Source organism: Bos grunniens, chromosome 11 (assembly GCF_055505025.1).
Source record: "Bos grunniens cultivar Pamir isolate PY7600 chromosome 11, Bosgru_T2T1.0, whole genome shotgun sequence".
Taxonomy (NCBI): Eukaryota; Metazoa; Chordata; class Mammalia; order Artiodactyla; family Bovidae; genus Bos; species Bos grunniens.
In genome coordinates, this window is record NC_141175.1 from 18,116,116 (window position 1) to 18,143,905 (window position 27,790).

The following is a 27,790-nucleotide window of genomic DNA, read 5'->3' on the forward strand; positions in this document are numbered from 1 at the left end:
TGGCAACCTCTGCAAACCAGTATGTACACACACTCATGTATTAAAAAAATTCAATATTGTTAGGATGCTAGTTCTCAGCGAAGTGATTTAGTATGAACCTGGTAAAAATATCTTGCAGACATTTACAAGCAAACATGAAAGCTTATATTGCAAATTCAAATGTGCTTATTTTAGGTGGGACAAATTGGAAAACTTAAACTACTTATATTAAAAACTTACTAAAGAGCTTCTGCAATCAAAATAGTATGAATATATATATATGTATATATATTTGTGTGTGTGTATATATATATATATATATATATATATATATATGAGAGAAAGAAAGAGAAAGAGAGATGGAGAAAGGCCATTCAAACAAAAAGGAGAATCTAGAAATAAAACCACTCATATGTGGCTAATTGATTTTCAACAAAGGGGTAAAATGAATTGAATGGAGAATAGATAGCCTGTTCAAGAAATGCGATTGGGAAAACTGGATAATGATATGAAAATATCTAAATCTCAGTGCCATATGATATGCACACAAAAATAACACAAAATATATTGTTAAACTAAATTTAAAAGTTAAAACTACATTTAGAGAAATTTTAAGAAACAAATTTTAAGAAACAAGGCTTTGGGATTGACAAAGATATTTAGATAGGATGCAATAGGCAATACCCATTGAAGAAAAATGCATAAAATGCTTTAAATTTCTGCTTTTTAAAAGACATGTTGCAGAAACAAAAAAAACCAGAACAAAAATAAACCACGTACTGGGAGAAAATATTAGCTATATACTTTGTTCCAAGGAACTTATCTATAGAATATACAAAAATACCCGTACAATTCAATAATAAAGAGTCAAATAACCCAATCAAAATAAGTTGAAGAGACAACTAATCCAAAAAAAAAAAAAGACATGTGAATGATCAACAGACACTTGAATAGCTGTTAGACATCATTAATCATTAGAGAATTTCAAATTGCAATGAACTAAGAGTCAAACATGACTGAGGGACTGAACTGAACTGAAGACTACACAGCCACGTGGATGGCTAAAATGTAGCTGTGACTGAGTACCAAGCGTTATCAAAGACATGGAGCAGTAGAAGTCTCACACATCGCTGATGAGAGTGTAAAATGATTACAACTGTTCTGGAAAATTATTTAGCAGTTTATTATAAGTGTAATCAGAAACTGATTGCATGACCCAACCATGCAAAGCCTAGGTATTTACGCAAGAGAAATAAAAGTACATCCTCAAAATTCATACATTCACAAATACATCATCCACAAAAAAAAAACACATCTGTGTGCACACAGATGTGTATAAGTTTTATTTATGACAGCCTTCAACTGGAGACAACCCAAATGTCCATCATCATATGAACAGATAAACAAGACACAATACAATGGAATGATATTGACAATAATAAGAAATTAAGTAGTTATGTGACTATGAATCAATCTCAGAAATATGCTGAACAAAAGAGGCTAGACAAAAGAGAACACCCTCAGTGATTGCATTCTAGGAAAGACACGTCTACTTTGTATTACTAGTAAGCAGATCGGCAGTGTCTTGGCTGAAGGGGTAAGAATTGACTAGAAGAGCACAGAGACACTCTGGGGCTAATGGTGGCATTGTACATTTGGATTGTGATTTTTGTTTCATCAAAATTTACTGAACTCTATGATGATTAATATATGTCTCATTGGCTGTAAATGAAATTATGCCTCGGTAAACCTGATTGAAAAAAACAACAGATGAAACCTTAATCTACTCTTTTCTGCTCATCAGAATGATATACTTAGCCCTTGATACTGGCCTAGCTTCGTGTTTGCTTTCTATTTAGCAGTTACATTATTGTATGTCTCCATAATTAACTGGTTTTATTTATATGCTCCCAGTTAGATGATAAACTTCTAGATTCTTAGGACAATTTTACTTATATCTTTGTGCCTTTAACAGTGGATTCTTCATAAATGCTTGTTGAATTGAATTGAGAGTAAATCACTGATGAGTTATTGCACTGTGACAGTCACTATCTCTAGGAGACAGGCTTTGAGAAGGGTGGTAAGTCTCATTGTTCAGGGTCAGATCTACCAGATCCTTTTGTGTGGCTGATTGAATCTTTCTGACCAGCAGTGGGAAGTTGGCTGGGGGTACTCCATGACAGGCCCGAGAGGGAAGTTCAACAAGATCCACAGTGCATCAGGCTGGGGACCAGGTGACACGGCAGCCTGAAGGGTGGAAAGGACCAGGGCAGACCTCAAGCTGGAGGTTAGGAGAGGGGTTGCAATGACAATCCCTCAGCTACAACTTTCATGCTCTCCAGCCATCATCCCCTGCATCTTCACATCACTTCTGCTAGGAGTCCTGCTGAAGACCTCTGGCAAGTCCCAGGAACAGAGGCACAGGTTGAGTCGCAGTTGAGAATCCTCTGGAAAAAGGCACGTGGCTTGTCTGTGGGCCAGGCTGGATCTAAGTGAGCAAAACTGTCAAAGCTAGACCTGCGTGGCTGTCTAGAAGCAGCAGGAGGGATCGCACTCTGGGGTCTTGTTATACTACTCTGTGTTCTGGGCCAGCCCTCCGGTCCTTACCAGAGGTAATGAGCGAGAAAAAGCTAGGCGTCAGTGATTGTCAAGATAAGCTGTAAATCTGTTCCACCTTCTTAACCTCCGAGGCACAGAGAACTGTGCTGATGACATTGATCCTGCATTTTGTTTCCTCTCAGGAGAGCCATGAGAAGATAATGACACACATGTCAACCTCCGTGTGTGAAACTGGCAATCAGAGGATTAAACCTTGGGAGTGTCTTTTGGAAAGTCTCAAAATACGACCATGGGTTGTCTGAATTCTGCCAATTTCACCTCCTAAATGTGTGTCTTCCATCTGTGCCTCCTCTCCCCGACCTCCACCCCCGGCGCCCAGCACAAGCCTCTAGTCCTGGCTTTGGTCGCTGCAGGATCCTCATTATTGACCCCATTTCTCTAATCGGTGGCCTTCTCATCCATTTGCTCTTCATTCGGAGTAATTTATTCAAAGCATAAAATGGACTGAGACACTGCTTTGATTAATAACTTCAGATAGCTCTTTAGTGCCCGTGAGAAAAGATATAATTTCTCAGGTTATAGGAACATTTTCAACATGCCTCCAATCCCCAAACACCTTATAATCTTACCTGTGGTGTCTCTTCAATTGGAATCCTCTCTTTCTCTCTGGACACAGTTTCCAGGTTATTCTCAGGCTGCTGAATTCCCAAGTCCAAAGAGAGGAAGTGATGATCCCCACATCTTTTGTTAAAATTCATAGGTTTCTGGAAGCTTGTGGGTGGGCTTTTTTTGCATATCAAGTGCTTGCTCATGAACTGTCCACCTGGGGGTGGAAGTAAAGGGTTTGGTGAAAAGGAGGAAGAGCTTGGTGGGCACCCAGACTCTGGGCCTTCCCCTTCTCCACTATCCCCTCTTCTTTCCTTTTTCTTCTTCTCTTTCTTTTCAAAGCTATTTTCTTTTTAAATATTATACTAACATTTGGTTAGTTCTCCACCAGCATCTTTGAACATAATCTTAAAAGTACTTATAAAAGTCTTATAAGTGCAACAACCAAATACATGGATAGGAAAATTTCACTGTGTGCTTTTTGGCTGCACACGTAACTTTTCACTCAGTGATTTCTGAGTTGAGGAAGCAGACTGAAGGTTTGTTGTTGTTCAGTTGCAAGTCGTGTCTGGCTCTTTGTGACCCAATGGACTGCAGCATGCTGGGTTTCCCTGTCCTGTAAGACTAAAGGTTACTTATAACAAACTCAACCCCATGGAGAATGGAAATAGACCGATCAGAAGAATTGAGAGATATCATCACGTATTTTACAAGAATGACCACTAAAGCTCAAAGAGACAAGAAGAAATCAGCAGAACTGGTTATAATGATCCTGAAACCAGTGAAGTGTTTTGGAGCACACCAACCCTTCCCTGCCCCAGAGGCTTTGCCAGTGCTGTGGCCTCTGGGACTGCGTCCCTCACTCCTTCTTGCCCTTCTGATCCTTTCAGACCCACCCTTCCTCTTTTCCTTCTTTCCTTCCTTCCTTCTGCCCTCTCCATTGTGAAACACATCTATTCTTCCTATTGTTGTTGCTTTATTGACACTAAACACACCCCTGTTTGTGACTGAACCTGGTATTTCACAACAGAAATTTTCAAAACCAAATTGCTGAAATTTTAACAGTGATGAAGAAATAAGCCTCAGCGTCTGGGAGGCCTGCTCACCAGTGTTGTTTTCATTTTCTCCTCTTTGTTTTCATTCGGATGCCAGTGCAATTTGCATCTCCTTCTGAGGGCTCCCTATAGAACAGCTAAGTGTTTCAAATAGGATGGGCAAGATTCAAGGCACTGCTCCGCATCCCAGCGAGTTAAGGACATACCATCTGACCATTAGCACCCCGCTGGGCCTCAGAAGGACCGTTTTGCCTTGGCTGAATGTCATTTCAGCCAGTAACAATTATTTACTTCTGGAAAAAAATTTGCTAAGGGACATGGAACCAACTGGCGCTTTCGATTTCAAGGCCGGCTTGGTTATTCCTAAATTTCAGCTTGGGAAGGAAATTTGCAATTACCTCTCGAGAACACGCCATTTCACAGGAACCATAACGACATTTCACTGTGAGAAGAGAGCCTGTTTTATTGTATGATGTGCCACGAGGTTCCTCATCAAGGAAACGGCTTTTCTCAGACTCAATTTACCGTAGGTGCTGCAAAACTCATCAGTTCTCCAAGTCTAAGCCTTTTCATCATATAAAATTTATACTAAATTCACAGTTCTCTTATATGCAAATAAGAAATTAAAAAAGAACACAAATTTCCAAACCTCCATAATTTCCACAGTTCTTTCCAGCAAAACAAAAATTATTTTTAAAAATAATTTTAAAGCACTCTATCTTCTGTTATGGTGGTTACCCTATCTCCACTGCACTATTTGCCTGCTTAACTTGAGCTTTCCTGTTGTCTGAAGGGTCCTTGGGGACTGCAGTGTGAATCCCTACACTGTCTTCCATTTAGTAGATATAATTATGTGTTATATATGGTTATATAGGAATTGTATATTATAATAGTATTGAATAAGGTAGTGACAATTCATGAATTATGAATTATATACATGTGTTTGTGCATTTATATGTATATAACCTACAGGCTCCTACAAGTCTTTCTCGATTCACCCAGTTAACACCAAATAAGATGGAAGCAGTAGGCATATTAGGAGTCATTGGAACATGAGGGGACCTAGAGAGCATCATACTAAATGAAGACAAATACCATATGATATCACTTATATGTGGAATCTTTAAAAAAATGATACAAATGAAATTATAAACAAAACAGAAATAGGTGTACAGACATACAAAACATGATTACCAAGGGGGAAAGGGTGAGGAGAGAGAACTTAGGAGTTTGGGATTAATATAAACACACTATTATATATAAAATAATCAACAAGGAGTTACTGTACAGCACAGGAAACTGTACTCAATATCATAACCCACAATGGAAAACAATCTACAAAATGAATAAACTGTCACTTTGCTGTATATCTGAAACTAACACAATACTGTAAATCAACCATGTGTGAAGCCGTTTCAGTCATGTCCCACTCTTTGTGACGCTATGGACTATAGCCCACCAGTATCCTCTTCAATTAAAAAAAATTAAAATATATAGACTCTTCCCTTCTCCCAATCTCATTTTTTTTGTGTTTAAATTGCTGTCTTTTACCAGCTGTGATAATTGTCATTTTATATAGAACTCAGTAGACCAAGGCTTTTGTTTGTTTGACTTAAGTTTGGTTTTGGTAGGAGAAATACCTGTGAGCCTCAAAGAAGTATAATTTACTGCAGCTGTTAAATTTGCTGGTCTTGTAGAAATGTAGCCTAAATTGTTCTTTATAGGAAGAGCTTCATCCTGGTCTTTCTACAGGTGCTGTAGTAGGACCTTTAGATGATCACCCTGATCGCTCTCTGTGCTCAGAGCTCTCAGAGGCAGCTCAACTCATTCTTCCATGAGTTTCGACAATGTTGTTCAGCAGAAATACAGTGGTATTTCTACAGGCTCCTACAAGTCTTTCTCAAGTCACCCAGTTAATGCCAAATAAGATGGAAGCAGTAGACATATTAAGAGTCATTGGAACATGAGTGGACCTAGAGAGCATCATACTAAAGCCCTCAGACAATCCAGCCATAGTTGTCAACTGCAGGCTTCTTTTTTTCTCTCACCAACCTGCTCCTCCTAAAGGCATCCTCAAGTGATACAAGAGTCAACTCTTAGTACAAATTTGTCTAATAGAGGTGCATGTAAATGTTTTAGCATGTGTGTGTACATGCACAGTCTATTTTTCTGTACAACAAAATACTATTTACAGATCATGAGGTAGGGGTTATTGTCAGTATACTTTATGCAAATTTAAGGCTGGTAATCTAATACAAAGAGGTCAAACATTAACAAGATTCAGTGGAATTCAAATATTTTTCACAGTTGTTTCTTGACGCTGGTCTTAGATGTAAGTCTCATTCCTGTTACTATTATGTGTTTGTAAGTACATCAACTCAGGTCATCGGACCTCATAGTCTTTACCTGCAAAGCAGGTAGGACGTCTCCTCTTGTGGCATGATGTGATGTGCTTAGGTGCTCAGTCCTGCCTGACTCTTTGCAAAGCCTTGTACTGTGGCCCTCCAGGTTCTTCTGTCTATAGGGATTCTCCAGGCAATTATACTGGAATGGGTTGCCATGCCCTCCTCCAGGGGATCTTCCCAACCTAGGGATCAAACCCAGGTCTCCCGCATTGCAGGCAGATTCTTTACCATCTGAGCCACCAGGGAAACCCATGGTGTGATGATGTTGTGTAAAACTGAATAGGGGAGTGCTTTGAAAACTCAAAGCCTTTAAGGCATCCTTATAATTATACTTCTGTCCTGGCACCCACTATGGATGTGGATTGTTTGCTTCAGAATAAGGTTATGGTGGGGAATAAAGAAGAAAAAATGGAGTATGTATGAGAGTAGGAAAAAAAAAAAGAACAGAAGTAGCTGGAGGACCTGCACCAAACTTGGTGACCGGACATTAGAGCTCAGAGACGACTCCAGAGGTGGGGGTGGGTGTATGTGAAAGGTCACCCAAAGAGCTTAGAGGTTACTAAGAAAAGTAGGCATTTGATCAGCTCAGAATCCTAGTGACCATCAGGGTGTGAGTTCAGGAGGATGTTGTTGGTTGGTTATTTTGTCTTTTTTTTTGTTTGTTTTGTTTTGTAAACATAGTTGATATTTCCTACTTGTCACTGTTGAAGCCCACTTACCTTATGGTATCAGTGTTAAGGGTCAACATCTTAATACATATGAAAAAAGCATCTCTTTATTGTCAGAGAAACAGAGGAATTTTAAAATATGAATATTGATTGCAACATTAAAACTGGGCTGTTTTTATTCTCTGGGAGTATTTAATAGAAAGGATGTATCCATCTTTCCCTGAAGCAGTCTTTCAGTTTTTCCTGAGTCTCTTGCTTTCTATCAATAGATCTTTGATTATCAGACAAGTTTTGAGGTTTGTCATGAATTAGGAATGAGGTAGACTTCTGAGATGTAACATGAATAGAAAGACTGTTGACACCAGCTGTATTAAGGAGAGGGTCCGCATGAGTCACTTTTCTATGACGAAGTGTTTCTTTCTAAGACATGCCGAATCCTCATGTCTGCCTCTATGCTTTCATGGGATCATGGCCCTGTCCTTAACTCTATTTCCTGCTGCTCTGTTTTTGTCTGGACCTGCACTCTAGCTCGTCATCTCTGAGTCATATACCCTTTGTTCATTTTATGGCACCAGCAAACTTCCCCAGGCTCACTCTGTGTCTATGACACTGGGGTTCTCCTTCACAGGCTTCCACCGGGCAAAATCGCAGTGGCCAGATTCGCTGTAGCATTCAGGTGAGTCTGTCTCATTTGTCTTTCTCAACTGAACATGTTTTCTTTAAATTTAGTTGCCTGGATGGAAACGTATATTTTTAAATATCCCAAGTGTGAATCACTAAGCCCTGGTGAGTAGCCTGTAGTGGGATTTTTGCAGTTCTTATAGTTTACAAAAATAAAACAAACCCATGATGGCTGGAGAGAAGTGAAATTATGTGTAATAGATGTATCTTCACTATGATATTCTAAATCACCATCGTAACCCCAAACCGTGCACTCTGCATTGTGTATATAAATATATTTGTTTTTGTGCTGATCTTTTTCCATCACATTTCCAGAAAAGGATAATTTTCCTAAACAGATCAGTCTGCCAACAGATGATGGCAAACTAGCAAACAATACATATTGCTACAGTTGTTGGATCTGTGGTGTGACACACTGTACAATCAGTAGAAATTACAAAGTTGTAATTTATCTGCATTACCCTCAATATATGGAAGCCTGAACTTGGACAGAGAAGTGGATTGACCTCAAAATGGTCAGACTGTCTACACTTAAGACAAAGGGGCTGCTGCAAACCAGCTCAAGTTTTAGTTCAGTTTAAATGCAAGATATTCATATTGCAAGTTATCGTTGCAATATGATAGCCTCCATAACTATGGAAGCTACTTTCCATAGCTCTTCAGACTACTGTGATCAATACTTTTTCTCACAGGAGTGGCTCACAAACCTTGAACTAGAAGAACATAAAAGGAATAATGATGAAATGAGATAAAGAAAAGCCACAATTTTGTGAAGTTAAGGGAGATTGCAAGATTATGGAGGAAAATAATGAATCAGAAATAGCAACAAACCAGTGACTTCAAATGGACATCATTCAACTTAGCAAACCAGACATTTCTTGAAGGAAAAGCTGAAGGATGCCAGAATGGAAAGATGGTTCCCGAACTGTGTTGTTCTAGCCTCATTTACTGTAAAGATAAATGGTGGTGAAAGATGTTTTGGTTTCCTTTTCCAGAAACCAAGAAGTGCAGGCGAAGATGTTATTTCTACTGCTGCCCCTGTTGTTAGGACTTCTTTGACGAGTTCTCATGTAATGGCTTTTCACGTTTTCCTAGTTAACTTTCAACTCCAGTTTCTCATTTTTTTTTCACAGTTTTCATTAGTTATCTATTTTATACATAGTATCGTATATATTGGAGAAAGAAATGCAACCCACTCCAGTATTCTCACCTGGGAAATCCAATGGACAGAGGAGCTTGGTGGAATGCAGTCTGTGGGGTCACAGAGAGTTGGATACTACTGAATGTCTTTCAGTTCATATAAAACTATCTGTATGTGTGTGTGTGTGTGTATGTATGTTTACAGGCATATTTCATCCATATGCTAGCAGTAGTTGTTAGTATTAAAAGTACCTTAATTGTGAATATGCAACCCCAGGGTAATTCCTATTTAAAACCGTCTAATCAAAAACCAACATCACGAGAATGTAAAATGGTACAGCCACTTTAAAAGACGGTTTGGCAGTTTCCTACAAAACTAAATATATTTTTACCATATGATCAGCAATTGTGTTTCTTGGTATTTACCCAAAGGAGTTAAAACTTATGTCCACACAAAAATCAGCACACAGATGTTTATAGCAGCTTTACTCATAATTGCCAAAACTTGGCACAAAGAAGATGTCCTTCAGTGGGTGAGCCGATGAATCTGGAGTCTTGGTGGTATCTGTCTTGCTCTCCCTCTCCTGATCTCCACCCAACCCCTTCACCCCCTATACGGTAAGTTTGAGTTTGAATCTGTCCAATCCCAGGCCCTCGGTCCAGAATGAGGCTACATAAGAATTCCTCCACTCTTTATCCCACTTCACGTAAAAACCAACTTGCTCCTTAGAAGAAGGCAGACTATAAATATTCAAAATTTGTTTTTAAAATGCCTGTCCTTATTCCCTTTCTGCTCTGTTTTGAGATGGATGTGACTCATCCTACCGAGAACCCAGTCAGTATAACAAGATACCTTGAATAGAAATGAGGAAGAATGTGAATCGGGTTAAACAAAAGGCAAGTGAGTAAAGGGAAGCAGGATGGATTCAGAAGCATTCACACACAGATTCACATTAAGCTTCTGGGCATCCAGTGCCGAGATGCAAACTCGATCTATAATGAGTCACAGAGCCAAAAGGTAGAAAGACAAAGTCTTTGCTCCTAAAAACCACCATTGCTTCTGATAACGAAACTTGAGCAGAGATGTCTCCGTTATTCTTACAGATCACATGGTATCACATAATCAGCAAAGTCCATGATGACATCTTTACAGTAAATACAAGGCTAAGTTTTACAGGGCTACTTTTAATAATATATTTCAGTTGTTTCCACCACACGAGAAATAAAGCAAACACACACACACACACACACAAACAAAAAGCCCAGCGAATCAGGAACAGCAATCTGGGTTGTTGGGAAGGAGAGGAAGTATGCTGGCTCTCCGTCTCTGGGTCTTCAGCTCCATGGACTTCGGGGTACCTGGAGCTGAGATCCCAGACTACAGGGCTTCACCGAGCCCACAGAGAGGGTGTCTTTATGCTACAAGGTTGGTTCCTATAGTGTCCATTTAAAAAATTAGATTATAAAATATAAACTAGGCAAGTTTACATAAAAATCCAGGTATTTTTAAGTAAATAATTTATTTTTACTGCTAGAAAAATTAACCTATCATTGGTATGCAATATTTTATTAGTTTCAGGTGTACAACCTACCAATTTGATATTGTATGTATTGCAAAATGATCACCACAATAAGTCTAGTGAACGACAGTCACCATGCACGAGTTGCTTCAGTCATGTCTGACTCTCTGTGACTCCATAGACTGTGGCCCATCAGGTTCCTCTGTCCATGGGATTTTTCAGGCAAGAATACTAGAGTGGGTTGCCTTGCCCTTCTCCAGGGGATCTTCCCGGCCCTGGGATCGAACTTGCACCTCTTATGTCTCCTACAGTGGCAGGTGGGTTTTTTTTACCACTAGTGCTACCTGGGGAGCTCCACCACTCACTGAATATAGTTGTAAAAGAAAAAAAAAAAATCCAGATTTTCAGCAACTGTTGTGAACACTGACGACACTGTTTTTGTTCCCACAAAGGAACCCCTTTTGCAGAGCTCCTCCAGTTGCATTCGGCCTGCATGCACTCCCCTGCTGGCCTGGGAGTCCATCCCTGCACACCCAGTGCAGAAGAGACCCACGTCACTCACCACATGGCCTCTGCCCTGGTAGATCTTCACGTTGATGACCTTTTATTAACACTGCTCCTCTCTGCCCAGCTCTGTAAAGGTTTTGAATGACTGCGAGTCTAAGATCATTCCTCCTTCAGCTCCCAGACCTGTTGCCAGCTGAGTGTGAACCTCTGTTCCCAGCTTCAGCAGAGCTGGTAGAGTCCAGTTCTCAGCACAGGTAGCATTGACTAGAGTGTTCAACCACAGAACTTGTTCCTGATTCATGCTCCCCACACACTTGAGAGAAACGGCCCGTTCTTACCAACAGCAGTGACTCAACAAGGCATTGATTTCTAATAAGAATGGAATGCAGAGTTGTTGACAAACAGTGTCACTTTGGGGACACATTCTAGGATTTTCTTCCAGGGTCGGGTAGGAGGAGTTGGGTGGTGGGTAGGGCTATATTTTGAAAAGTCCCAAAGCGACGATGTAGTAAAGAATCTGCCTGCAATGAGGAAGAGGCGGGTTCAATCCCTGGGTCAGGAAGATCCCCTGGAGAAGGAAATGGCAACCTACTCCAACATTCTTGCCTGGAAAATCCCATGTCCAGAGGAGTCTGGCGGGCTACAGTCCATGGGGTCATAGAGTCCAACACCACTGAGGATACATGGAAAGGGATGGTATGTTCCCATCCACCAGCTAAAAAATGGTGCTGTCCTTTGCGAATCACTGCTTAGTGTATAATGAATTAATGTTTTCATGTAAAAATGTTCATTCAAAGGTATATGCAAGCAATTACTTTTTAAAAACCAATATTCTCTTAATTAGGACTCGTTAACCAAATAGTTCCCTCAGAGAATACTTACAGGTGTGTACTTATTTTGGGGCATCTAAAATTTTCTCTACCAAATGGATCCTTGCTAAAAATGAATATGCTTACAGAAGTGGCTACTTTCTTATGCATGAGATTGCCTGGGCACTGGGGAATCAGAAGGAAATAATGATAAAAACACAAAGTCAAAAAATTTTCCCTGTTGATTTGATCCAGTTAAGCCTTTGCACAATTTAAGTTTCACATCTTAGAGAAGTAAGTGTTGTTGATTTTTTTTTCCAATTAGTAAATTACCATATGTCAATATTCTATACATTCTTTAGAACAGATTTTTGTCACGTTTTACATCAGTTTAAAATAATCTACTTCAAATCATTCAAGAATCGTGAATATTTATTGAGTTTATTGGATCTGATTTCAGTTTTCTTCAAAAGATACTTTTTTTTTAAAGTTCTGCCTGATTCACTGTAATTAAAATTCAAGCATTGCCAAAACCCTTTTAAAACCATTTCATCTTTCTCTGATACAGCATACAACATGAAACAAAAGAAATACCTTGGAATTATTATAATTCAGTGCTTTCAGATGATGTAATTGTGGCATTTTTTTTCCAAGTGTGTTTTTGTCCTTAAAATTCATTCATTCTGTTTTGTCTTCTGCCCAGCTCCCGAAGGCCACTACCTTCCCATTAGTGAGCTCTCAGTGCATCTCTTCCCTGGGTCTTTGATCTGTCATGAGCTTTCCCATGTTCTTTTCGATGGTGTTCTGGGTCCCCACAGTGCCTCCCACCTCCCTACACACTCAAAATGTAAAAGGACACACTTTTGAAGGGCTGCTATATGCACAGGTGTCTCTTTATTGACGGACCTTATTAGAATAAGGGTTCACAATCATCTTGCTGTACTTTGCTACCTTAACAACTCTCAGTTTCATCCTTTTTTTGTTGTTGTTGTTGCCTTTTTTTTTTTGGTAAATTGGGTCACAGATGTTTTATGGCTGCAAAATGCTTTGAAACTTTTTCATATGTTCAGTGGGAAAAGATGCCTCTTCAAAATTCATGCTGAAATAATTAAGCTTTTTAATTTCACTGTCAATTTATCAGCATGTAATAAATCTCTCTTTATACTGCCTGCTTCTACACACATGACTTCTCAGGCCATTTACTTCCTCGGGGGGTCTAGAGTGTCTTTCTAGTGTTGCTCACCTCGCGGTACAGAGACAAGACCTTTGGTGGGCCAGCTCACCCCAGTTCACGCTCCCTGGAAGCTGAAGCAGCCAGGCCCCGGCCACCCAACAGGGATGGTGCCCTGCAGCCGCGGCCTATGCTCAGTGAGCCTGCCTCTTCCTGACTCGGTTCCCTTTGTGCCCAGGATTTGAAATGTGAGCTCATTCCAGAGAATGTGCTGTCCTTGTGGACACAGCACATTCCAATCAGTTTTGCTCTACATGTCGCACGGCACTGATGGAGGTAAAGGTTCTGCAGGATTCAGGTCCCGATCAGGGCCCCAGCTCTGCTCGCTCCATGAGAGCCTTGCAAGTCCCTTCATGTTTATGACCTTCAGTTTCCTCACGGCAAAAATAAAGGATCCCCAAAGGGCACTTGGGAGGGCCACAGGTATGTAGAGATTCTGTATGGGTGCCTGACACACAGAGAACATTCAGTCAACATCAAATCCTTTAAACAGTGGTTTTCAGTCTGTCGACTTTGAACTTGTTGAACTGTTCCATGCTGCTGATATGTTCAGATTGTGGAGCTACGAGGGTCAATACTTACAGTTCAGTTCAGTTCAGTTCAGTTGCTCAGTTGTATCCAACTCTTTGCGACCACATGAACTGCAGCACGCCAGGCCTCCCTGTCCATCACCAACTGCCAGAGTCTACCCAAACCCATGTCCATTGAGTCGGTGATGCCATCCAACCATCTCACCCTCCGTCGTCCCCTTCTCCTCCTGCCCTTCAATCTTTCCCAGCTTCAGGGTCTTTTCAAATGAGTCAGCTCTTCACGTCAGGTGGCCAAAGTATTGTAGTTCAGCTTCAACATCAGTCCTTCCAATGAACACCCAGGGCTGATCTGCTTTAGGATGGACTGCTTGGATCTCTTTGCAGTCCAAGGGACTCTCAAGAGTCTTCTCCAACACCACAGTTCAAAAGCATCAAATCTTTAGCACTCAGCTTTCTTTATAGTCCAACTCTCACATCCATACATGACTACTGGAAAAACTATAACCTTGACTAGATGGACCCTTGTTGAAAAAGTAATGTCTCTCTTTTTAATATGCTGTCTAGGTTGGTCATAACTTTCCTTCCAAGGAGTAAGTGTCTTTTAATTTCATGGCTGCAATCACCATCTGCAGTGATTTTGGAGCCCCAAAAAATAAAGTCAGCCACTGTTTCCACTCTTTCCCCATCTATTTCCCATGAAGTGATGGGACCGGATGCCATGATCTTAGATTTCTGCATGTTGAGCCAACATTTTCACTTTCCTCTGTGCAAGAAGGTGGGGAAACAGAAGTAAGGAATGAAGAATGAATGTCCTTGAGATCCTCCTTCTCCAAGCTTATAAAACAAGTTAGACAAGTTTCATTTCACATATTTTCCTTTGAAACAATATACTTCAGTGGCAAATCCCCCAAAAGAATGATAGATAGTTTTCTCAGAAAAAAGATCATTTGCAAAGTGAGTGTTCTTGGGTTGACCTTCCTTTACTTGTATCATCTCTGTTTAGGGTGATATAGTGGCCTATGTGCTATGCCCATATGTGCCAGCTGCCTCTGCTTCCTTCTGGGAGCTTTCCCTGGGTTGCTGTCTGTCTGGTTAGGGTCCTGGATGATCTAAATGGAACACTTCTCTGTCCTGATGTCTCTTTCCAGCCCATGAAAAAACCACCCCACTTAACAGGTGGATGGTGGCTGCCTTGAGAAGGCAGCAGGCCCTGTTGGGCTCTGAGCTATCGAATATAAGCTTAGGGACTTAAAGATACACATAGCTTAGCTGGTTCTTTAGTTTAGGATCTCAGGAGGCTGCAGTCAAGTCATTGGCCAGGCTGAGCTCTCCTCTAGAGACCCCACTGGGGAAGAAGCTCCCTGCTCACACAGTTGCTGTCAGTACTCAATTACTTGTGGTTGTAGGACTGAGAGCTCTTATATTTTTTCTAGCTATGGGTCAGAAGCTATTCTCAGCATCAAGAAACTTTTTGATGCTCCTAGAGTCTTCTCATGGTTCCTTTCCATGTGGGCTTTCAAAACATCTCTGCTCACATCATCAAGACAGCCAAGCAGCTCCAGACGGAGTCTTCAAGGAAGAGTCTTACACAGCATAACCACAGGAGTGCTATGAGCCATGTTTCTGTTTGCAATGGTGGTGGTTTAGTTGCTCAGTCGTGTCCAACTCTTGCGACCCCATGGACTGTAGCCCTCTAGGCTCCTCTGTCCATTGGATTTCCCAGGCAAGTATTCTGTATGTAATAGCACAACTTTAAGCCTAGTTATTGGGAGTTGTGGAGGAGGAAGGAAAGGACATTTAGGCTTAGTTGATGACATCTATAGTTCACCTCCACAGACATGTTGTAGGAGTCAACTTGCATCTTGTTTAATTATCTCACTCAAAACTATAAAGTTCTTTTGTCTTTCTTGTGAACTCCCTGAGTTACCTACCCTAGAAAACAAACTTCTCTTTCCATGGATCCAGCTTGGCACCTGGGAAGTGTTCATTTCTGAATTAATTTCTAGGACAGAGAATTCTGGGAACCATTTCAGAGAAGTCGGGAAAACCTATCCTGTCTATTTTGGGTGAAAACCTGGGCATTTTGTCTTCAGCGTCTCTTACTGCACCTTTCTGCATGCATCTCCCTTCTGTCTGTGCCTGTCCTCTCACTGCTCGGCTCTTCGTTCTGCTTCTCTTGGTACCACCCCTCCCCCACCCCAGCACACTGCTCTCAGATTCTACTGTGGTTTAGTGGCTAAGCTGTGCCCTACTCTTGAGACCCCCAAGGACTGTAGCCTACCAGGCTCCTCCGTCCTTTGGATTCTCCAGGCAAGAATGCTGGAGTGGGTTGCCATTTGCTTTTCCAGTTCAGATTCTATTGGGACAAACCTAAATCCCATTGCCCTTGCAGATAGGTCTCAGGTAGCACATCTCTCTTTCTCCTTGAGCCCCTCAGCTTCTACCAAACTACCAATGTTGCCATAGCCACCACTGGCCCACTGGTTATCCTACTGGTTAAGATAGTTAATTATATATAGCTTTCTGGAGATATTGTGTCCAAGTGAAGAAGTTAGCTGGGTTCCTTAGTAGACTATAGGGCTTCCTTGGTGGCTCAGACAGTAAAGAATCTGTCTGCAATGCAGGAGACATGGGTTCGATCCTTGGGTCGGGAAAATCCCTTGGCGAAGGGAATGACTACCCTCTCCAGTATTCTTGCCTGGAGAATCCCATGGACTGAGGAACTTGGTGGACTGCAGTCAGTCCATGGGTTCAGAAAGAGTTGGACACAACTGAGTGACTAAAACTGTCTTTAGTAGACAATAGTAGAAGAAACACTTCTGGGTAGTTGGGCCTTTTAGCATCTTTAGTCACAGGACAGGGTTGATATGAGCTCTCTGCAGGCTGCATATTTCTTTCTCTATGACATTTGAACAGAAATGTTGCTGACAAAGCCTCCTACTTCCATGAGTATAGCACTATCCTTTTCTCCTAGGTACAGATACTGCAGCAGAATTCCTGGATCTTGATGGGAGGTTGCTACTAAACAGTGAAAAAGGTTATGTGTAAATCTGCTTCTCTAAAACCCTAATGCTTCAGGAAATCCCCTTGAGAGTGCTGGCAGCTTATTCTGCTAGTTTCTTTTCCTTATTTCCTCATTCATCTACTTAACAAACATTATTAAGTACCCAAGATATACAAGGTATCATAATATAGAAATATTTTGGCCACCTGATGCAAAGAACTGACTCATTGGAAAAGACTTTGATACTGGGAAAGATTGAAGGCAGGAGGATAAAGGGGTGACAGAGAATGAGATAGTAGGATGGTGTCACTGATTCAGTGGACATGAATTTGAGCAAACTCCAGGAGATGGTGAAGGACAGGGAAGCCTGGTGTGCAGTAGTCCATGGGGTCTCAAAGAGTTGGACACGAATGAGTGACTGAACAATAATGAAAATATAGAAATCAGAGGAAGAAACTGTTCTAATGAAGAACTCTACTTTTCGTTATTTATTTGTTTTTCTAATTGGAGGATAATTACTTTACAGTATTGTGATGCTTTTGCCTTACATCGACATGAATGGGCCATAGGTTACATCATGAGTCCCCTCTCTCTGGATTCTCCCTCCCACTTCCTTCCCTTTCCCATCCCTCTGGTCTCAGACATCAAACTCCCACTGGCTATCTGTTTTACATGGTAATGTGCATGTTTCAATGCTATTCTCTCACATCCTCCCATCCTCTCCCTTTCCCATAGTGTCTGAAAGTCTGTTCTTTATATCTGTGTCTCCTTTGCTGCCCTGCATGTAGGATCATCAGTACTATCTTTCTAGATTCCATATACATGCATATATACAATATTTGGCTTTCTTTTTCTGTATTACTTCACTCTGTATAACAGGCTGTAGGTTCATCTACCTCATTAGAACTGGCTCAAATGCATTTCCTTTGTGATGAGCAATATTCCATTGTGTATATGTACCACAACTTCTTTACCATTCATCTGTTGGTGGTGCTACAAAGAACACTGGGGTACATGTGTCTTTTTCAATTTTGATTTCCCCAATTTTGTTCTTATAGTTTGTTGTATAAGTTACATAGAAAATTGTACAGCTCCTTAATAACCTCCATGTGACTTTTCTAACAGAAATGTAAAAGGGAATTGTTTTGGGAACAGCTGAAAAGGAGTTGTGTGGTTGTACTACAGCAGAAAGATTCAGAGAGTCCTCAAATCTGGTCTTCTTAGGTGAAGAGGGACTCCTGGTTGAGCTGTAAACTGTCCTTTCATTTCTTAGAAGACAAAGGAGACTCTCAGAGTATTCATCAGATAGAAAGATATCACTGCATATAGAATGAAAAGACAAGAAATTATCTTCAATTCTGCCATTTACTAGTTGTGAGGTTGTGAGCAAGTATTCCTGAGTCTTAATATCCTCACCTTCAATAGGATGGCAGGAGCCCATTTCAATTAGACAACACTGACTCTAACAAATTCAATTCAATGTCCTTTTGATATTTGATATTCGGAGGGGAGCTCCCAGAATCAATAAATGGCTGGAGAATCATGTAAGACAAAAACCAAGGCGGTTAGGGTTAGCATGTGTAAGCTCGTATATATAGGATGGATAAACAACAAGGTCTTACTGTACAGCACCAAGAACTATATTCAATATTCTGTGATAAACCATAGTGGAAAAGAATATTAGAAAAGAATATATTTGTATATATATGTGAATCATTTTTCCATACAGCAGTAATTAAAAAAAAAACATAAACAACTATACTTTAATAAAAGATAAATTTAAAAAGTCAAGGGTGTTGTCAAGGACTCCGCTCATGCTCAGTCCTGTCTGACCCTTTGTGACCCCATGGACTGTAGCCTGCAAGGCTCCTCTGCCCATGGGATTTCCCAGGTAAGAATACTGGAGTAGTTGCCATTTCCTTTTCCAGGAGATCTTCCCCATTCAGGGATCAAATCTGCATCTCCAGCCTCTTCTGCATTGGCAGGCAGATTCTTTACTGCTGCACCTTTCAAGGACTAGGAAGAGAAATTGAGTCATGACACATGGGCTCTCTGCACTGCTGTTGCATCAGCCCTGACCTCCAAGATCCCCTGCTATTTTTTGCTCAGATCAGATCAGTCGCTCAGTCGTGTCCAACTCTGTGACCCCATGAATCGCAGCACGTCAGGCCTCCTTGTCCATCACCAACTCCCGGAGTTCACACAAACTCACGTCCATCGAGTCAGTGATGCCATCTAGCCATCTCATCCTCTGTCGTCCCCTTCTCCTCCTGCCCCAAATCCCTCCCAGCATCAGAGTCTTTTCCAATGAGTCAACTCTTCGCATGAGGTGGCCAAAGTATTGGAGTTTCAGCTTTAGCATCATTCCTTCCAAAGAAATCCCAGGGCTGATCTCCTTCAGAATGGACTGGTTGGATCTCCTTGCAGTCCAAGGCACTCTCAAGAGTCTTCTCCAACACCGCAGTTCAAAAGCATCAATTCTTTGGCGCTCAGCTTTCTTCACAGTCCAACTCTCACATCCATACATGACCATAGGAAAAACCATAGCCTTGACTAGACGGACTTTTGTTGGCAAAGTAACATCTCTGCTTTTCAATATGCTATCTAGGTTGGTCATAACTTTCCTTCCAAGGAGTAAGCGTCTTTTAATTTCATGGCTGCAGTCACCATCTGCAGTGATTTTGGAGCCCAGAAAAATAAAGTCTGACACTGTTTCCACTGTTTCCCCATCTATTTCCCATGAAGTGATGGGACAAGATGCCATGATCTTCGTTTTCTGAATGTTGGGCTTTAAGCCAACTTTTTCACTCTCCTCTTCCACTTTCATCAAGAGACTTTTTAGTTCCTCTTCACTTTCTGCCATAAGGGTGGTATCATCTGCATATCTGAGGTTATTGATATTTCTCCCAGCAATCTTGATTCCAGCCTGTGTTTCTTCCAGTCCAGCGTTTCTCATGATGTACTCTCCATATAAGTTAAATAAACAGGGTGACAATATACAGCCTTGACGTACTTCTTTTCCTATTTGGAACCAGTCTGTTGTTCCATGTCCAGTTCTAACTGTTGCTTCCTGACCTGCATACAAATTTCTCAAGAGGCAGATCAGGTGGTCTGGTATTCCCATCTCTTTCAGAATTTTCCACAGTTCATTGTGATCTACACAGTCAATATTGGGATTCCTAGATGCTGCTGACTGGTTGTGCTCTGGATTTCTGAACTCCCAAAGCAGGAAAAAGGGGCTAAAGGTATCCTTCTTCCAAGAGAGGTCAGGAAGCTAGGGAACAGGGGACCCGAGAGGTTGCTGACAACTGCTGGCTACCCTACAGAGTATAATGCTGGCCAAATGTATTATAGCAAATGTGAAATCATTTCATAAACATTAATTTCATACAAGGTATGAGTCCTTGTATATTCAAGGTGTTTTTGTTTTGAATATGATTACCTGACAATAGATTTAACTAATGTGATTTGGTACATGCGAGCAGAAGAAGGTCTCTATAGCAATCAACTCCATTCAGAATCTGTACAAACGCCACTTTCTTTAGCGACTACCTAGGTACATGGTGACACGCTGAGCTCAGATGCCCATGTGCTGCCAAGCTTCCTACCACAAAACCCAACTTGCTTGTTCATTTTCTACCAGGAGTTGTGAATGACAAACAGCTGTTGAAAAACAGCATTTTGATGAGAGGTATAAATGATGCAGAAACATATGGATACACTTTTTTCTTTAAAATAAACACAGACATTAAATCAAAGGGGAAAATTTGATTGACAGATGTATTCTGTTGCAAAGGACTGAAGTGCTTATGAACTAAAGGTAGAACCATGCTCCTCATGTTTCTGTTAGGCAGGGACAGACTTCCAGGGTTGGCTCTGCCAAGTGACCAAGGTCTCTTGGAGCCTCTGTGAGCAGAAGGGACTTGTGCCATGCTTGCATCTGGCCCTACTGAGAGGGCCTTTCCCAGGCTCCCTTCCTGTTTGTGCCAACTGAACCCACATATGGTGGTGACCTGGCTTCCAGCATGAACACAATGGCAACATGTAGGGCAAGGGTCAGCCAGCTTTTACTGCAATGGGTCAGAGAGTAACTATTTTAGACTTTGCGGGATGTGCATTCTGTATGGTCAATAATCAATTCTGTTGTTGCCACAAGAAAGAAATCACAGACAATGTGCAACGAACGACTGTTTTCCCAACAAAACCTTATTTACCGAAGCAGCATACAGGGAAAGCTGTATGCTGACCCCTGTCCCAGGGGATGGAGGGCAGAGGATGGAGGAGCAAAGTTTTGGAAAAGATCTGGTTCTATGATGGACCCTGAGGGACAAGGATTCCCTAACCTCTTGTTCTGCTAGCATTAAGAATGCCAGCATGAAAGAAGCAAACTGTTCTACTCTTTAAGCTATAGGTTTGCAAGAGTCTCTGCTAGAGAAGCCTATCATTACCTTGACTTTAAATAAAATGAAGATAAAAATAAAATAGCTTTTTAGGAGAGCTTCATGACTAGTCAGATCAGTTAGTATAATTTGTGCCCTAGACTGTCTAGGACAGAACCACATGTGTATCCATTCGTATCTGCTGTGGTACCTAGAATGGATTGTGCACATAGTAAGCATTTACATTATGTGTCTACCCGGCTTATTATTTTGTGAAAGTATGTCTCTCAGTCGTGTTCAACTCTTTACGATTCCATGGACTATAGCCCACCAGGCTCCTCTGTCCATGGAATTCTCCAGGCAAGCATGCTGGAGTGGGTTGCCATTTCCTACTCTAAGGGATCTTCCCAACCCAGGGATCAAACCTGGGTCTCCCACATTGCAGGCAGTTTCTTTTATCATCTGAGCCACCATTATTATTTTATATTATCTTTGGAACTGCTATTAGAACAGCTGATGTTCCAAGCTACTTTCATGAAATTGTGCTCAGAGAGGAATAATAGCTGGGCTCATATTTGGGTAACAGAGAATAATGCAATGCCCCATGTTATGAAAAAGGTATACATATCCTAATATACCTGGAGTCACAGGCCCCGGCTATGCCAAGGGAAGTATGGTAGTATTGAGAATAACAGAAGAAAAACATACCAACTCCAGCTTTCATCAGCCAGAAGGAAATATACAGAAGAACTGACTTTGAGTGGGCTTTTCTGCTGGCTCAGAGGGTAAAGAATCTGCCTGCAATGAAGGAGACACAGGAAACAAAAGTTCAGTCCCTGAGTTGGGAAGTTTCTCCCTGGAGGAGAAAATGGCATCCCGCTCCAGCATTGGTGCCTGAAAAATTCCATGGACGGAGGAACCTGGTGGACTTCAGTCCATGGGGTTGCAAAGAGTCGGACATGACTGAGCACGTATGCGCATGTGTGTGCACACAGAGACACACACACACACACACACACACACAGTTGATTCACAATATCGTGTTAGTTTCAGGTCCGCAACACAATGATTCAGTTATCCAGCAGCCTTACTTTAAAAACACTGGTGTTCCCACCTGACCTGAGATGTTCAGAAAAGGATTGAAGTTCTGGTATCTTCAAAGGCTCCAGATCAGCACATTACATCTTCCTGAAAGCAGAGTAACACAGCGAGTAAAGGCTCCTTTTGTTTGTGTTGTTAATAGCAGATGCTGCAAAGCGACATCACACACGCCTGCTAAATATTATCAAAACAATTATTCATGTCCTCGTCTCCACTCAGTGTACCGTAGCGAGCTGTGCCACAGACCCTGAGGAGATGGCCTCCTGAGTGCTTCAGCAGAGCCTGGATCCCGGGTAATAAATCATCCCCGACTGACTGAGAGATAAGGGAGCCTCACTTTGGACGACTCTGGGAGAACGGAGATTCTAATCACCCAGGAGTTTGAGGCACCAAATCTGATCCTATTTCTTGTTTCTCAGAATGCCCAGAGCAGAAGCAGAGTCTTGCCTCCTGCTGCACAGGGATGGTTCAAGGTGTAGAGGGACTTCCAGGACCAACTTGTAGCTTCCCTGGAAATTGTTTTCATCCAACCAAGAATGGAAGCCAAAACATGAGATAGCATTATAGGATGTTTAGGTCTAATAATGTTATTATTCATTTTTTAGAGTTCAACAAAGAGATACAAAATGTTCTAAGAAATGACCTTTGTTCTCGGTTTGATTTTTAAAAAGCTTTGTTGCAATGTAAAAAATTTAATTGGGAGACTCTTTGTTGCAGTAAGAGGTTGGATTCTGCAGTGTCCCCTTAAGGATCACTTAGTTAAGTGGCCCAGGAGTGTTACTCACACCTTTTGTGCCTTTTCTCATCTACAGGATGGGGGTTGCAATAGTGCCTGACTCACAGGGTTGCTGCAAGGATTAAAGGAGTAAAAAATGTAACGCCTTTAGGGCATTTATTAAACCCTCCACTATTACTTAGCTTTTCATTCAGCAAGTGTTTACTGAATAATTATTGTGTGTCAGGTACTGTGCCGGCGAAAGAGAAAATCAGTGATAAAAAACAATCCATTCCTTCCCTTTAAAGAAGGGAATTATTCTACAAGGAACACTCAGGTACGCACTAATTTAAAGTTCAAAGTGTTAAGGAATAATGCTTCTTGAATTCTGTCTGAGGAGGAAGGAAATTCAGGTTACAGGATTACACTTGTAAAGACCCAGTTTTCAAATGTGACTTTCACAGGGTTGGATGTTAGGGCTTCAACATGCCTGTGGGGACACAACCTTAACCAACAAGAGACGTTCAGATCAGGACTGTCAGATGCGCCTGAGAGGTCAAGAAAGATGACACCTGAAGCCTCAGCAACCTGGATTCCAAATGAGAGGTGGGTGAACATAGAGATGAAAGAGGCAGCTGTAAAGGGATGAGGGGTTTCCTTAAAGAAGGAGATTTAAGTATGCATAAAAGCCAGTGGGAAGGATCCAGGTGAGAGGGTAAGGTTTCATATAAAAGAAGAGGAAACATTATGGTACAGACATCAAATTAGGCAGCCAGGCATAATTGGTATAGGGACCATTTTAGAAGGAGGTAGGGACAGCCTCTGTGAAAAGAAGAACAGAGCAAGAGTATGCAATGCATACATTTTTGTGTATTGCAACTGAAAAGATAGGAATATGGAAGAGTTCTGAGAGCTTGCATTTTCTCCAAGTGGGAGAGTAGCACACCAGGCTGCTGTGTGTGTGTCTGTGGGGGAGGTGCTGAGGGGGACGGGGAGAGGTCAAAGAGACCTCCTGGACTGGAGTAAGTGAGTAACCAGAGAAACAGAGTTGCCACATGTGCTGATGGCCAATTTGAAGCATTTTGTTGAAAAATTCTTCCATAGATGGTATGAACTTGAGGATAGCAAACCTAGAAGTTGGAGGTTTGAAAAGAAAAGAAAAAAAAAAACCACATGTTTAAACACAAGATGCATAAATAATGCCTGGGAATGGGTCCAGCGGCCTGGGCTCTTGACAGGTGTGAGGTGTGAATGTCAGATTGCTACCTGGTGACTTTCACCTGGAACAGACAGGTGACTTGAATGCCGATTGCTTGAGAGTTAGCACATTCCTGTCCCCTGATGGGCTTCATCTCCCATATTAGCTATAAGCTTCTCAAACACATGAGATGTGACTTTTCGTTTCTTTGGCAGCACTTAGAATTATGTCATGTGATGGATATATATACACACACACATATATATATATATGATCTATCCATACATATTGCTAGATGGATTTTGGACTATATTTACATATGTGTAAATATATACGTAGATTATATATATTATGCAAAATACCTTTATTTTAAATTGATAGAAATATGTCTCACTTATTTACTGTTGCATTGTACCAAAGTTATGCAAGTAGACTCCATTCTAGAGATACAGAAGTTTACTATGGCTATTTCACCTTTGAGGGTTTTTATTTTAAACATGCAGTATTTTTTGATGGCTATAATAAAAGTGTCAGTAAAATTTAATTAGATAACTTTCTCTTGTTCATGTCAGTACTCTAATTTTGCCTGATGTTCTGGCAGTCATTTTTAATATGTATATATCCAAACAGACAAGAGTCTTCAATTTTTAATATATAGTAAGATCTCCACGACCAAGATAATCACAATGGTGTGATCACTCACCTAGAGCCAGACATCCTGGAACGTGAATTAAGTGGGCCTTAGAAAGCATCACTATGAACAAAGCTAGTGGAGGTGATGGAATTCCAGTTGAACTATTTCAAATCCTGAAAGATGATGCTGTGAAACTGCTGCACTCAGTATGCCAGCAAATTTGGAAAACTCAGCAGTGGCCACAGGACTGGAAAAGGTCAGTTTTCATTCCAATCCCAAAGAAAGGCAATGCCAAAGAATGCTCAAACTACTGCACAATTGCACTCATCTCACACGCTAGTAAAGTAATGCTCAAAATTCTCCAAGCCAGGCTTCAGCAATACATGAACTGTGAACTTCCTGATGTTCAAGCTGGTTTTAGAAAGGGCAGAGGAACCAGAGATCAAATTGCCAACATCCGCTGGATCATGGAAAAAGCAAGAGAGTTCCAGAAAAACATCTATTTATGTTTTATTGACTATGCCAAAGCCTTTGACTCTGTGGATCACAATAAACTGTGGAAAATTCTGAAAGAGATGGAAATACCAGACCACTTGATCTGCCTCTTGAGAAACCTATATGCAGGTCAGGAGGCAACAGTTAGAACTGGACATGGAACAACAGACTGGTTCAAAATAGGAAAAGGAGTACGTCAAGGCTGTATACTGTCACCCTACTTATTTAACTTATATGCAGAGTACATCCTGAGAAATGCTGGGCTGGAAGAAGCAAAAGCTGGAATCAAGATTGCCGGGAGAAATATCAATAACCTCAGATATGCAGACAACATCACCCTTATGGCAGAAAGTGAAGAGGAACTAAAAAGCCTCTTGATGGAAGTGAAAGAGGAGAGTGAAAAAGTTGGCTTAAAGCTCAACATTCAGAAAACGAAGATCGTGGCATCTGGTCCCATCACTTCATGGGAAATAGATGGGGAAACAGTGTCAGACTTTATTTTTCTGGGCTCCAAAATCACTGCAGATGGTGACTGCAGCCATGAAATTAAAAGATGCTTACTCCTTGGAAGGAAAGTTATGACCAACCTAGATGCATATTCAAAAGCAGAGACATTACTTTGCCAACAAAGGTCCATCTAGTCACGGCTATGGTTTTTCCAGTAGTCATGTATGAATGTGAGAGTTGGACTGTGAAGAAAGCTGAGCGCCAAAGAATTGATGCTTTTGAACTGTGGTGTTGGAGAAGACTCTTGAGAGTCCCTTGGACTGCAAGGAGTTCCAACCAGTTCATTCTAAAGGAGACCAGCCCTGGGTGTTCTTTGGAAGGAATGATGCTAAAGCTGAAACTCCGATACTTTGGCCACCTCATGCGAAGAGTTGACTCATTGGAAAAGACTCTGATGCTGGGAGGGATTGGGGGCAGGAAGAAAAGGGGACGACAGAGGATGAGATGGATGGATGGCATCACCGACTCAATGGACGTGAGTTTGAGTGAACTCTGGGAGTTGGTGATGGACAGGGAGGCCTGGTGTGCTGTGATTCATGGGGTCTCAAAGAGTTGGACACGAGTGAGCGACTGAACTGAACTGAACTGAAGATCTCTAATGAACTTTAAATTTCTTTTAAAAAGGCCTTATCATTTCTCAGCATTTAGGTTAAGAGCAAGTGTAAAAAATAGCTCATGTGCAGAAGTGACTTAATAGATGAATTTTAAAAAACATCTCTGTTAGGCACCTCTGTGAAATTTTAATCAACAGTGTTTTATTTTTTGAAATAGCCTTACAATGAATGTTCTGGTGAAATATAGACACAACTCCTTTCATAATATTAATGACAATCATTTCATTTGCAATTTTCATCACATTTAAATTTGAGCATTTAATGTTTTCTTAAAAAATGACATCTTAGAGGGCAAAGACAGAGCACTCACTTCTGTGTCCCCATCACTAAACTCAGTGTCTAACACATAACAGGCATGATTATTGTTTAATTAAGTTTAATTCTGACAAGGATGAGCTAAACTTACATTGGCATTAAAAACAGAAAGATAATTTGCTATGAAAATTAATAATGGCAGGCATGGGAATGTTCATTGTAGCATGTAGAACCGACTGTTCTCAAGTATTTGAGAGACTGTTATTATGATACAAATATTGACCCACTAACTGCCAACCATTCATTCAGTTCAGTCACTCAGTTGTGTCCAACTCTTTGAGACCCCATGAATCGCAGCATGCCAGGCCTCCCTGTCCATCACCAACTCCTGGAGTTCACTCAAACTCATGCCCATTGAGTCGGTGATGTCATCCAGCCATCTCATTCTCTGTTGCCCCCTTCTCTTCCTGCCCCCAATCCCTTCCAGCATCAGGGTCTCTTCCAATGAGTCAACTCTTCGCTTGAGGTGGCCAAAGTATTGGAGTTTCATCTTCAACATCAGTCCTTCCAATGAACACCCAGGACTGATCTCCTTTAGAATGGACTGGTTGGATTTCCTTGCAGTCCAAGGGACTCTCAAGAGTCTTCTCCAACACCACAGTTCAAAAGCATCAATTCTTTGGCGCTCAGCTTTCTTCACAGTCCAACTCTCACATTCATACATGACTACTGGAAAAACCATAGCCGTGACTAGACGGACCTTTGTTGGCAAAGTAATGTCTCTGCTTTTGAATATGCATCTAGGTTGGTCATAACTTTCCTTCCAAGGAGTAAGCATCTTTTAATTTCATGGCTGCAGTCACCATCTGCAGTGATTTTGGAGCCCAGAAAATTAAAGTCTGACACTGTTTCCACTGTTTCCCCATCTATTTCCCATGAAGTGATGGGACGAGATGCCATGATCTTTGTTTTCTGAATGTTGAGCTTTAAGCCAACTTTTTCACTCTCCTCTTTCACTTTCATCAAGAGGCTTTTGAATTCCTCTTCACTTTCTGCCATAAGGGTAGTGTCATCTGCATATCTGAGGTTATTGATATTTCTCCCAGCAATCTTGATTCCAGCCTGTGCTTCTGCCAAACATTCATTACAATTCATTAAATGGAGGGAGGACAAAAGGACTCCCCATGAACCTCACTCA

At 41.2% G+C, this 27,790-nt stretch overlaps 1 long non-coding RNA gene across 2 annotated transcripts in view; it reads left to right on the forward strand.

The window, feature by feature from the left end:
• The first annotated feature begins 7,873 nt into the window (after positions 1–7,873).
• Positions 7,874–27,790, forward strand: part of LOC147362668 (uncharacterized) — a 39,389-nt gene continuing 19,472 nt past the window's right edge. Inside the window, exons 1-3 of one of the 2 annotated variants that reach the window (XR_015135761.1) lie at positions 7,874–7,948; positions 22,394–22,467; positions 23,354–23,495. This is a non-coding gene — a long non-coding RNA (uncharacterized LOC147362668). Of the gene's footprint in view, positions 7,949–22,319; positions 22,468–23,353; positions 23,496–27,790 lie in introns of both variants that reach the window. The other variant, XR_015135760.1, reaches the window with a different exon arrangement.